At 41.4% G+C, this 14083-nt stretch overlaps 1 protein-coding gene across 1 annotated transcript in view; it reads left to right on the top strand.

Annotated features, from left to right (window-relative positions):
• Nucleotides 1-14083, top strand: part of GALNT17 (polypeptide N-acetylgalactosaminyltransferase 17) — a 409742-nt gene that overhangs the window by 104075 nt on the left and 291584 nt on the right. The gene's annotated exons all lie outside the window — the stretch shown is intronic.

Below are 14083 nucleotides of genomic sequence, written 5' to 3'. Positions count from 1 at the left end.
TTCCCTGTCTGCCAATGGCTGTTGACAAGGGCGAGCAGAGTTCCCAGTCTGCCCTTCTTGTTCGTTTTACCCAGCCTTTAATCTGTTTTACCTATGTTTCTTGGTCACATACTGGAATTTTGCTCTTAATCCTGGGTGTCCTTGTCTATTATTAAAGACATTTCCATTTTATACTAGTTGTTTTAAGTAGTATGCATAGTCCTCTGACATCTTATTTTCCTTCTTTTCCTCACACTTTATGCTGTTTTCTTTTGCTTTCAATCTGACTTTATGGACAATGTTTTGTCTGTCTTTCTTGTCTCCACTAGTAATTACCTTTCAAGTTTAAAAAGCAGGTCTTGATCCTATATATCTCTGTTTACCAGAGGCAAGACTGAAGTAGTTTCTTTTGACTCCTCATTATGTAGGAAATATTTTAGTATTTCCTACTCCTTCCCTCACAGACACACACACACAGACACATACACACACACACACACACACACTCTTAATTAATGAATCCTTGGCCTTTATGACTCAGGGTGTGTGTGTATTCTACAAATACATATATAAATAGAATATGATAATATATAAAATTATAACATGATATATGTATATATACGTGTGTGTACACATACATACAGACATGTATATTTTTGCTGCGTGGATCGACCTTGGTCCCCATCACAGCATGTGAGCTTGCTACACTGGTATATTCCTCCTCTCAAGGCTACACATGTCAGGAAAGATAGGAACCTAGTTCTGTAGTCCAGTGTTTGTATCAAAATGTTCATAGAAGCCTTACTCATAATAGCCCTGAACTGGAAACGACCAAAATGTCAGTCAACAGGTGGATGAATAAACAAGCTGGTACAGGAGCACAGAGGAGTGAACAGTTGAGACATGCAGCACAGCAGATGGACGTGAAGAACAGCATGTCGAAGAAAAGAAGCCCCTACAGTAGGGTTCTGTTTGTAAAAAGTTCTAGAACAGCAACAGTAACCTCTGGTGATGAAATGACACTGTGTTGTTTGTGTCTGGAGGAGAGGGAGAGCTGACTGGAAGGGGGCAAATGGGCACTTTCTCGTGAGGTGGAGGTGCTCTAGATCTTGTCTTGGGGAGCGGTTACAGAGCAGGTCTTTACAGTTGTCAAAACACATTGAACTTTATATCTATATTTTATTGTATGTAAGTTATATATCATTAAACCACCTGGTCATGTTTTTGCAAAAAGGAGGGAATGAGATACCACTTTACAACCACTAGGCTATAGTCAAAACAAGCAAAAAATAACAGGATTGGTGAGAGTGCGAAGAAAAATTGGAAGCCTTGTACATTGCTAATGGGAATGTAAAATGATTCAGTTTGTGGAAAAGAGTTTGATGGTTTCTCAAAAAGTTAAACAGAATTACTATGACCCAGGAATTCCAGTCCTAGGTATATACCACAAAGACCTGAAAATGGGGATTCAAACAAATATTTATATGTGTTTACAGTAGCCGAAAGGTAGAAACAACCCAAATGTCAATCAATGGCTGAATGAGTAAACAAAATGTGGTCTATCCATATAATGGAATACTATTCAACCATAAAAGGAGTGATGTTCTGATGCATGCTACAATGTGGATGAACCTCAAAAACATTATGCTAAGTGAAAGAAGCCAGATGAAAGGTCATATATTGTATGATTCCATTTACATGAAATATCCAGAAAACAGATTAGTGGTGCTAGTGGTTGAGGGAGGGAAAAATAGAATGTGACTCTTTGGTGGGTATAGAATTCTTTTATGGGGTAATGGATAATGCTTTGGAACTAGATAGAGGTGATGGTTGCACAATATGTACTATGAATGTACCAAATGCCATCGAATTGTACATTTTATACTGGTTAATTTTATTAATTTCACCTCAGTTAAAAAAAATCAATATAATATTAAACAAAAATATTGGAGGAACAAATATTTGTTAAACAAAATAAAATGTGAGTATGATTAAGAAAATAGAGGTAGTGAAGTTGAAGTTGAGGGCTCAGGAGGCATAAATGAGCCTTGGTGCCTTGTAGGGTTGGTCCCATGTATAGGCTACTCCTTGGTCTTTCTGGTTCAGACCGCAGGTTTCCATCTGAGCTGATGTTAGAGGACAGCTAGAGCCAGATTTCCCGTCTTTGTTCCGAGTGGCTGGGTTTTTCTATTTCCAAGGATAAACGTGTGTTCGAGTCACTGTTTATATTTTTCAGTCTAGCTCCATCGGATTTGTACATCATTTTTTCCAGTGATTTCAGTGGTGTGTGTACGTGTGCGTGTGTTTGTATCCACCATATGTACATGGACCTGTGCCTTCCATGGGATATTGGTAGAAATTTATTTTGGGTGAGAAGAGACTCGTTTCAGAGGTTGGCAGACTAATGCCATTTTAACCGCAAAACATGGACTATGATTTTCAAAAATAGTAGGTGCCTGAGGGAACTTGGCAGGGAAATAGTGCTGAAGGTGTGACCGTGGATCTCTGAGAGTGAGCACATGAGAGTTTTCACACCGGCGACTTGTGGATGCCAAGTCCCCACCCTCGTAGATGACTAGTGGAGTTACAAGGTGGAGCCTTCGGCTGCGCACCGGCAGAGAAAGGTAGAGTCTGCTCACAGTACCGTAGATCCCTGGGCATGCCCCTCATTTAACAGGTGTGCAGACCTGATCCCTGGAGGGAAATGACTAGTGAAGGACCTGTGGGGAACTAGGAGCCCACCTAGAGCAATGTTCCTGGCCATTGTTTTGGTTTGTCTGGACTAAATTCATCTGTCATAAGTCCCTGTGTACGGAGAGTATGGGAAGTTACCCGCAATGTGCCAGGTGCTCTACATATGTCATCTCATGAATTCCTCCCAGCAGACCTGTGATGTGGGACTTTCCTGCCCCAGGAAACTGAGACTTATGCAGACTTAGGATTTGTGACACTTAGGATTTGTGATTTTCCTGTGCAGCCACGGTAGTACCTTAGTGTGGATAATGGCTGGGTGTCTGCTGTGTGCCAGGCACTGAGCACACTCCTGCCCTCGTGAGGCATGCAAGCTGCCCAGCAGTGCAGCCAGGGCTGTTGCCTGCATGGCGGTGGAATCGAGGGCATTCAGTGCAGAGACTTTTGTGGAGAATGCCAAGGGTCTCATGGAGCAGTGTGTCCTTCATGTACCTGTGCTTTTAGCTCTTTAGAGGGAAGCATCCGCCCTCCACAGCCTGCCCTTCCATTGCGCCTGGCACTGATTGAAGGAAAATGACGGCATGTTCCATCAAACTTTTGAGGGAGACGATTTCAATTGCTTTGATAACACCCTTTAGAGTTTGGGCTCCTTTTAATAATTTAAGGTGAAGGAATGTGTGCTCTCATTAAAGAGAGGAGGTGGATTCAGGCCTTAAGGTTTTTCTTTCTGCAAGGAGGCTTGTTGAGTTTAAACATGAAGCTGACACTGAGCGAGATGCTGCTTTCTGGCAAACAGGGAGAGACCTGCCCGTTTCCTCTCGTGTGTCCTTCTCTGCAGAGCTAGCGTGGCTGAGCTTTTCCGATTCACTAACTATTGGATGTTCATGGACTTGGACAGGATAACAAATGGGAGAGGGTTATTTTCTGATCCTAATAAGTAAGAAACAGCTGTTCCTCCTAGCTTGGAAGGCGAGCCATTTGTTTTCTACACATAGACACACACACACACATTATTATCAACCTGGTGCTAGGCAGAATTAGAAATTCCACACAGTATTTCTAAAAGGGGAAGGAGAAGGGGTTTCCAGAGATCCAAACATGCTCCCTATTGCTGTATCTCCTCACCAAGTGGATGCTATGTTTACATGTTGTGATGTACACAGAATGTTCCTGAGGTGGATGTGGTGCTGGCTGTGAGCTTCCGGGCCCTCCCTCTGCCCTCTGGCCAGGGCTGAAAAGACATTAGCTGCCCTGATGGCCTTGGAAACTGGACTCGGTCCTTTTCCATAATTGATCATCGACCATTTATTTCACTTTAACAGAAGTATATTTTTAAAACAAATAGTATGTAATCCATTTACATTTAAAGTAATTAGTGACAGGGAAGGATTTACCATTGTCATTTTAATTGTTTTCTCTTAGTCTTGTGGTTCTTTTCTCTGTCTTTCAATGGGCATAAAGTCTCAGATAAGCAAGATGAATAAGTTTTAGACATCTGCTGTACACCATCGCACCTGTAGTTAACAAGGCAATATTAGGGGTGGCTCCATAGTGTGGTGGTTACCATGTCTGCTTTACATGCAGAAGGTCCTGGGGTTCACATCCCAGGTGGAGCCATGGACCATGCCCCGGGTGTGCCAGGCCCCCTGAGTGTGCAGGGAGCGCCAGGCCCCGGAAGCATGCCGAGAGCATGTGGTAGGAGATGCTCCGCCTTCAGAGATCCAGTTCTTAAGGGGAGACGGCAACATCCCTAGGATAGGGGTGGAAGTGCGGGGGAGGGTGAATTAAAGAGGGGGAAAACAAACAACAATACAATATTGTACACTTAAAACCTGTTAATTAGGTAGATCTCGTATTAAAGTGTTCTTATTACAATAAGATAAAAATTTTGAAAACCAAATAATGTGTAGGTAAATCAAGGAATATCTGCAAGTGAAAAAATTTTAACTATCAGTTGAATTAACTTCTTATTGGTAGCTTCTGCTTCTTATCCAGGGGAAGAAGGTAAAGAACGCTGTGGATAATAACTTTGAAAATATAGTAGTCTAAGTCAGAACAAAGTGTGATCACAAATAATGAGATAGTTCCTTAAACATATACTAAGATTTATATTTGAATTAAGAGTTCTTTAACTTTAAATGGTTTTCTTGGGATACTGTACAGTAATTTCAGAGCTTGAAAGATATAAACATACGGGTGTGTAATGCTGCAGGAGCTCCAGGTTAGCAACCTGCACCTGGGATATTTCAGAAAAACCACGGGGGAGACCAGAAGGGTGCAACATGCTATTTGTTACTCACTCGACAGAGAAGCTTCAGCATCGGCCTGGTCGAAGCTGCAGGAAAAGGCCCCTGCCAAAGGCAAGCGATATTCTATGCCTGCAAGCATAGGGAGGGGTTATCTCATTAAGGGAGCAGCCACCTTCTCAAGCGGATGGGAGCAAGATGTGCTGCTTGGTTACAGGAGCAGACAATGTCCATGGGAGCAGCAGAAAACGTCCTTGGGAGCAGGCACTGCTGAAAGCTCTTTGTGCGCTGCCTTCCTTGGCTGCTGGCCAGGCAGCCGTCAGTCTCCTGAGGATGTGGAGGGGCTATGTTCTGAGTTAACTCCACAACGTGCTAGGCCCTGTATGCACACACACACTCTCTTGGTTGTTCTTAGCACATAGTCTTTTGCTTCCCAGCCCGGATACTGTCACCATATAGAACGTTACTGTAGTGGAGAGAGAAAGCCAGTCTGAGCTGATGAAATCTCAGAAATACTATTTGACTGAATTTTATTAGTTTTACTAAGTGTATTATTTTCAGAAACATAGCATGACTCGGCTGTAAGAAAAACTGTCGAAATTGAGACTGTTGAACTTGCCTCATTCAACATGGGGCTCTCATTTGTTATCAGGAGCAGCAATTTTCATGCAGGTAATTATTATTCTAAGATCTTTAAAAATATGATGGCATGTTAGGTTATGCATGCCAGTCTTATTTATACTACTTAATTGCTTTCTTTTCCTTTTTTTTTTTTCATCAATTATACCAAGGTGAAATTAGCTAGCCCATTTTGAGTGAATGATCCCTAAGTCTGAATTGGTGAGGTCTGTTAATGATGGCTGCTTTAATAAACATGAGAACGCTTGAAAGGAAAAAGTTCATGGTTAAATACAAATCCAGTGTTTTTTCTATTGCTGGAAAGATGTCTGATTCTAATCTTTCTTATTAATGCAGTAATTATGGATAGTTAGCATATTAATCTGTTACTTGGAAACTAGGCACGTATACTCTGGTATAGGGGAATTACTCTCTTTGTTTCTTCATGACTCAGATTAGGTTGGACGTCTTTCTAAAGAGGAAGCCCTTAGATTTGATGAAGAGTTACATTCCTTGCAAGACTTGACCCCAAACATTTGAGATTAGTCCTTGAATTTCTCTTTCTAGAAGTCTGCCAACAAAACTTGGTGTGTTTGTCTCTCCAAGATCCAAATAATAACTACAAGGGCAGCAGTGAAACAACTATTTTTAAAAACAACTACATTAAAGTTATCTGGAGACTATAAACAAGAGTTGGCTTTCTTTTCTCCACATGTGTCTCTGGGAGCACATGTGAGTATTTGAGTCCATTAGAATACAAAATGAGCTTGTCCCTCAAGAATGTATTCAGAGCTTTTCAAACTCTAATTTCTATGGCTCATCTCTTAAGCATGCTTGCTGGTTTGAACAAAAGCACACCTAGTTTCTGTTCTTTGGGTAGCCATATGCTTCATTTTTGCAAGTGTGAAGGAGGAAGAAACTTTCTTCTACCTTCCTTGGTTCTTCCGGCTAGTCTAATAATTAAATCTACATGAGATAGATTATCAAGAGAAAATAACTAAATTTAATTACATGTGGATGCATGGGAACCCCACATACATGAGAGAGTCAGAGACCCCACATACATGAGAAGTTCAGGAACAGAAAGTTAAAATGAGATATATATATGGCATTCTGAGCTAAAGATGAGATAAGGTGCCTTGGGGCTTCCAAGAGGAGGAAAGTCATTGCAAGACCATAAGAGCAGATGTTCAATAATTAGAAGTTTGGCCTGACCTATAGATAAGTCATAAAAAAGTTATTTCTGGTGATAACTCTTATTATGGTCAAGTCCTCTAATTTAAATCCCTGAAGGGAGAGGTAAACATTTCTTATAGGGCTCATCCATAGTCTTGATTGCCTTCAACTCAAAATAATTCACATGCCAAAGTAGCACATTTTGCAAGGGGGTGGGGCAGGAGCACTGTTTTGGACCCTTACACAAACCTTCCTTCTTCAGAGAATTAGCAATACTCAAGCAGTATTCATTCATTCACTGATTCCTTTGCTGTCTTACCCAACAAATAATTTTTTAGCGTTTACAAGGTGCCAGGCATGCCTAAGCTTTGGGAGCACAAAGTTCCCAGTTTCTTGAAGCTTATTATCTAGGGAGACTGACTGACAAACGGATATCTACACACAGTGTAAGGGCTAGAAAGAAAATAAAGCAGGTAGGCAACAGAGAATTTGAGAGGTGCTGTCTTATTTAGAGTAACATTTGAGCAAAGATCTCGAAATAGTAAGGAAGGCCATACAGACATCTGAAGAAAGAGGACTTTAATTAGGGGAATAGCACTTGCAAAGGACCTGAGGCCCGAGCCCTCTTGGAACCACAAGGAACCCCAGGATGGCCATTGTAGCTTAAGGGGAGGGCAGGTGTGGGAGTGTGGTGGGTGAGTCGGGGAGATGGCTGAGAGCTGTGCAGGCCTTCGACATACTTTTAGGCTGGACTGGGAAGAACACTGGCCTTTCTCTGAGTGAGTGGTAAGGGATGTGAACAAATGTGTTTAATGAGCTTATTTCTATTTTAAAAACATCACTCTGAATTCCGTGTTGAAAATCTTGAGAGAGGGAGCCAGGGGGTGGGAAGCAGGGAGGATGAGCAGATGGCTTTTGCTAGAGATGGTGGTGAGTTGGTGGGAGAAAGTGGTCAATTTTGAATGTATTTCAAAGGGAAAGTTGACAGAATTTCCTGAGGCCTTGGTGGGATGAGGGAAGAAGCAGAGGACAAGGAGGGCAATTTGAAGAGTGGAGCTGCCCTGTGATGAGATGGAGAGAAATGTGAAGGGGGCAAGTCTGGGAGAGGCCTCGGCAGCTTGGGAGCTTGGGTTTGCATATGTTGAGTTTGGGATGCCTGTTAGACATGTTTGGAGTGAATAGATCATTAATATATAGAGGATGTTTAAAGCCATGGGACTAGTTTTATGGATTTAGGGAATGAGGGTAGCCTGAGAAGAGAAGAGGGCAGAGAACTGAGCCTGGAACCATGTTTTGAAGCCAGAAAATGAGAAGGAATCACCAAAGGAGACTGAAAAGAAGCCACTGGTAAGATGAGAGGAAAACCAGGAGAGGTTGGTGTTTCAGGTAGGAAGAGATAAAGTCCTATGATTGTTCAGGCCTCAAGATGGTTTAGAAAGGTGAAATGAGGGCTTGTACCTTAGGAAATAAATCCACATTCTGAACTGTTAGTTGGGGCGGTTGCATGTGTGTACTCAATCTGCTGTCTTCACCCAGAAATCTAGTATTTTCTCAAAGGGAAAAGACAAAGCACAGAGGAGGAAGAGAAGTTAGGAATAAAAAGTACTGAGTACCATTTCGAAGAGTCCATAACTACATATGTAAGTCTGATGCTAAATTAAGTGAAAAGGAATGAAGGGGTAGATGCATTGGTGTACAGACGGAAACTGAAGACATGGGGGTTGACAACATGGGTTTGGGCATCGGTTCTCTCCCTTTGCAGCTTTAATGACCTTGGAAAAATCACCTAATAACCCCGGATTAGTGTCTATAAGTGTTTGGTTACATTCAATCAATAGGTAAACCCCTGAAAATGGAGAGGGTTTTGATTAGGTAATATTGCATGAATGTTTTTATTAGGAAATGCTCCAAGGGCATCATTCTTGGGCAATGTCAAGTCTGATCAACTAGAGACCGTTCAGTTTGCAAGGCTCCCATGATGCAAATTACCTACATTTACCTACCTGTGCCAAGGGGATACCTGCGATTTAGAGAGCTTTTGTTTGTGCTTCTTATCCCAGTGTATTTGTTGGGAAGCAATCTGATAAAATGAGCACCCATTGCTAATTTTACCTAAAAGTTCAATATTTTCCTCAAAAATCTAGTATTTCCCTTCTATGGGTAATATGGACCGAATTGTGTCCTTCTAAAATTTATATGTTGAAGCCCTAACCCCAGTACTTCAGAATGTCACTATTTGGAGACAGGGTCTTTAAAGAAGTAATTAAGTTAAAATGAGGTCATGAGGGTTGGCCCTAAGCCAATATCACTGTTGCCCTTATAAGAAGGGAGATTAGGACACAGACACATACACAGGAAGGACCCTGTGAGGACACAGGAAGAAGATGGCTGTCTACTGGCCAAGGAGAGGGGTCTCAGAAAGAACCAACCCTCCCACACCTTGATCTTGGACTTCCAGCCTCCAGAACTGTAAGAAAGTACATTTCTGTTTTTTAAGTCCCCCAGTCTGTAGTGTTTTGATATGGCAGCCCTAGCTGACTAATACAGTGGGAAAACAAAGAGAACAGGTTTGGGATAGAAGTAGATGTGGATATAGATACAAGTGTATGGATATATAAAATTAAATACTTTAATCCTTAACTCCATTATTTTTCTTCTATCAAACATAATCTGATTTGGAGCAAAAAAATTTTGAGCGCATTTAAATTTTGCTAGTTTCTTGGTAGGGGTTTATTATTTTTTCCCCTCACACTCCTGCTTCTAGGACTAGTAAATTAGTAAGTGCTAATATAAAACTTTATATACTAGTGAATCTTCACCCTACTCCTTTCTTCCTGGAGTGACTCTCCTTAGGGTGGAGGTCAAATTCGGTTCCAGGCAAAATCACGAAACTTTCTTTTTCCTCTTTTTGGGTATCCCACTGGCAAAAATAAATTTTCTTATCCATTGGGATGGCAGATTGTCCTGGAAATTCACAGAAGGAGTGAAATTGTTAGCAGTTGTTCTTAAAATCTGGTCCCATCTTTTGTGCAGAAACTGTGTCTTTGACATTCTTTTATGTTTGAAGAGGAAACCTGTCACTCGTTCTCCTCACAGTGCCATTTTTAGGGCAGATATCCTGAAATCAGCCAGGGCTGGGCCCCTCTCTTGGATGTCGTCCTCACAGCTCTGCAGAGGTTCAGTGGTAAAGGACACATCAGGCCGGTTATCTGATGTTACGGGCTTCGGCCACAGAGCTGGAGACTTCCCATGTTTCAACACATATTTTGGATTTTGGGAGAGATCATAGTTATTAACTCAACTGATTGGCCACAGAAGATTTTCCCAAGATGTAACACGATTGATTCTGCCACTTTTTTTTTTTTAATGGCAGATAAAGGCATTGAATGTTATAAGCAGGAGAGTATCGTGATTTGATTTACACTTCCCAAAATTATTAATTGTGATAAAATATACATAACATTTTTAAGTGTACAGTTCAGTAGCAGTAAGTACATTCACACTGTTGTGCAATCTATCTCCAGAACATTTTCATCTTCCCAAACTGAACTGCTGTAACTATTAAACAATGACTCTTTGGCAAACACCATTCTGCTTTCTCTCTCTATGAATTTGACTACTCTAGGTTCCTCATATAAAAGGAATCATGCCGTATTTGTCTTTTGGTGACTGGCTTATTTCACTTAGGATAATGTCCTCAAGGTTCATTCATGTTGGAAAATGTGTCAGAATTCGCTTCCTTTTCAGGGCTGAGTAATATTCCATTGCATATATATGCTAATTTTGTTTATCCATTCATCTGCTGATGGATACTTAGATTGCGTCTACCTTTTGGCTATTGTGAATAATGCTTCTATGAATATGCTGCTATTTGAACACAAATATATTTTTGAGACTCTGCTTTCATTTCTTTTGTGCAAATACCTAGAAATAGGATTGCTGGATTTGTTTTTAATTCTGTTTTTAAATTTTTGAGGACCTACCAAACTGTTTTTCCATAGTAAATATAGCATTTTATATTTCTGGGAGCAGTGCACAGGGTTCCGATGTCTCCACATCCTCGCCAACACTTATTTTTTTTTTTTTCTGACAAAGCCATCCAGATGGGTGTGAGATGATATCTTGTTGTAGTTTGTGCTACAGTTTTGAATGCCTGAGACCTGTGCATTATTGCATTTTCAGGTGCTAGTGCATGGAGACAATAAGACCCAGTTTCTGCCATGAGAGAGGAATCTCATGGTCTGTTGGAGGAGAGAAGCATCTAAACAGAAAATTATAATACCACATGACAAGTGTGATAGAGACAGTTCTTAAGAGAGGACAGAGTGAATGTAATCAAGGAAGACTTCCCAGAGGTGGGGATACTTCTTAAAGCACTCTCTAAAGCTATTTAGAAGGAACAGAAAATAAGAAAGTAAATCTAAACTCCAAGTGGTTGGTGAGTTTGGATTAGAGTAGTATTTTTGGAATAGGATGATGTCTGAAGCATATTTTTTTCTTTTGATGTGTGTGTCTCTCTGGCTCTGAAAGATTATAGAAGTTGCTTAACTGGGATACTTATGTCACAGTTTGTGGTTATCAGAAAGAGGCCAAACTGAGACCTTTGGGAGAAATGTGCATAGCAGGTAAGTAGAGGGAGCGTGCTCACTGAGTCTGACCTAGGTCATGTGTGTTTGCCACTTTATCCATTCTGGGTAACTTTGAAGGCTCTGGGTGTGAGGAGTTTGTCACATGAGGGAAGGTGCAGTGGCAAGATAGCAAATACGGACAGAGAAACAAAGTATATAAAGGCCTGCTATTTAGGAATGGTGCTATTTTTGTTGTGGTGACTCACATTTGTCAAGCCTTTGAGGATATATGCAGAGAAAGAAAAAACATTGAATTGCACCTTGGAGTTGGGCAGTCTGGCTCCAAGGCCAGGGACGTGGGCGGTGTGTGACCTTACCTGTGCTTCTGAGAGCTGTCCTGACACCCAGACTGCTCCATTTCCCTTCTCATTCCTCTGCATTGCCTTTTATAGAGCTGCTTTCTAAAGACTCAGTGGGTCTGATGTCCTAAGATCTGCATGCCTTTCCCTGGGGCAGTGATGGGGGCGAATAATTTTGCTGAACTCCTGTATCAAATTCTTCCGTCACTTCCAGTTTGATTTGGTACTCATATATTAAGCATATGCTCCTTGTAAGGCCCCCTCGAAACTGGACTATGTCTCAGAGTAGATCGAGACCCGCTCTGTATCCCCAGAACCTTGCAATGTCAGGCACTCCGCCAGTTAGTAAACACTGGCACACGAATGACGGGGTGTGATGGTAGTTGGGAGTACAGCTCTCTCGGCTCTGTTCCTGGAGGACCTTCCCTTTCTCTCTCTCTCTCTTTACCCACTGCTTCTCTTAGCGCACATCCTTTTTAGTCTGATCTGGACAACTGACATCGCCTTCTAATAGTCTTTTCTCCCTTCACTGTTGTTTTCCTGACTTCAGTCAGAGTCATCTTTATACAGTCTGTCCAACACAGACCTGGTCATTTCTTTTCTCTTTCCTACCCAGTACATTTTATGGTTTACCGTGACCCAGAGACTGAAATCCATTATCTCCGTGTCTTTCTGGACTTGCCACTTTTCCCACCCCTCCTCTCCCATCTTGTTCTGCCTTAAATTTGCCTCTCCCTTCATGCTTTGAGGTAGATGCCTTTTCTTTCTCTGGGAATATGCTTGTTCCACCTCTCTTTGGCCTGGCAATCATTGACTTGTCCTTCAGAGTGACATCTAAATATCGCCTCCTTAGGAAAGCCGTTTATGCTCTCCTCAAGGAGAGAAAGCCATGCCTTCATCGGGGTTCCTATAACCTGCGTACAGGCCTTCATGTGTCAATTATCCCATAAATCCACCCAAACTATCTTTTATTCATATTTATTTACTTATTAATTTAAAAAATGATTGAAGATAAAAGTTATACACTACAGATTTATCCTTATGAATATATAATGTTCTGTCATCATCATCATAATAATTATGTTAACAGATTTATAATAAAGAGTAAAGAGAGAATAAGAATGAAGCTAGAGGGTCACATGAATACAAACAGCTGTAAAGGTCAATACATATGCTAGAAATGGAGCCCAAATTTGTACCTGTGCTTTCTCCCAGCCAACACCAAGAACGAAGTATCATCCATGTGGTTCAAGGTGTCTCCAGGAAAAAGCAAGGCAGAAGTAGCACAACTATATTTGGTATTGAAACACTGAAGAGTGTTCCCTTAAGTTGTTATAAAAGACACCCTTAATCATATCACTGTTTCTTCATTGGCATAAGACGTCAATATAACCTCATGTTTTATGTGCCTGATTGCATTTGTTTGCAAATAACATTACCTAGCAGTGTCTGAAATCACGAAGACATTTATTATCTATTTAACAAGAATTCTCGGTGTCCCAGGCTCGTCTGTAACTCTACAGTGTCAGGGGTGTGCTTCTATTCCCGATCAGTTCATCCAAATGTTATGTTCTGACACCAGCATCCCAAGCAGAGTGGAGAGAAAAGGGCTTTCCTTTCTATCAGGGAGGAGCAGCCTTTCCAGAATCTCTTTAGAAAACTTCCCCTTAAGTTGGCCAGAACAAGGATATGGCACCCATAGTAGCAAGAGGGTTGGAGAAGTATTGAGCAAATGGGCATGACTGGTCTAGGCAGCCATGGGCAACCTGGAGCTGAGCAAAATGCCACATGTCCATGTTTTATTGTTTGTTTTGTTTGTTTGTTTGTTTGTTTTAGCATGGACAAAGGTGGGAGAAGAAGAGAAAGAACCTTTGGGATGACAGCTAAGAGTGACGGCCACAGTTGGCTTCGAACACAGCAGTCCAGTAAATCCTGTTCTAGAGTATGCAGCTCACTATTGATTTGTTCCCCAAATAACATTTGAGTCTTGAGGGAAATGACTGCTCTGTATTTCATTTCAACAAGCCTCTATGGATATTATTTTCTTTCCACTGACCTTATTTATAACCTGAGGAGAAGGGAGCTTGAAAATGAAAGTTCCTGGTAATATCTGGAGTGAAGACTTGCTATTTGACTAGTTAACCCTGTGTTTTGTCTCTCCACAAGGATAGATATAAGTGACCATATCTTCTCAGGAGAGTTGATGGACCCAATAAGGATGCATCGTTCCCAGAGGTATGCAGTGTAGGTCATGGAGGAATAACATACTGTAGGCTTACCAAAGACTCATTTGATTCAGGCCTTCTGGCTAAGCCATACTGGGGTAGGGTTCACTGGTGATTCGACCAGGTGAGAAAGCTTGTTATGGTTGAAGATAATGTGAGGGTCAGTCCCCTCAGCAGAGAATGAGCCAAGGTTGCTGTTATTGAAGCTGGTAGGAGGCACA

This window comes from Pteropus alecto, unplaced genomic scaffold (assembly GCF_000325575.1).
Source record: "Pteropus alecto unplaced genomic scaffold, ASM32557v1 scaffold68, whole genome shotgun sequence".
Classification (NCBI taxonomy): domain Eukaryota; kingdom Metazoa; phylum Chordata; class Mammalia; order Chiroptera; family Pteropodidae; genus Pteropus; species Pteropus alecto.
This window is presented reverse-complemented; position numbering and strand designations above follow the sequence as displayed.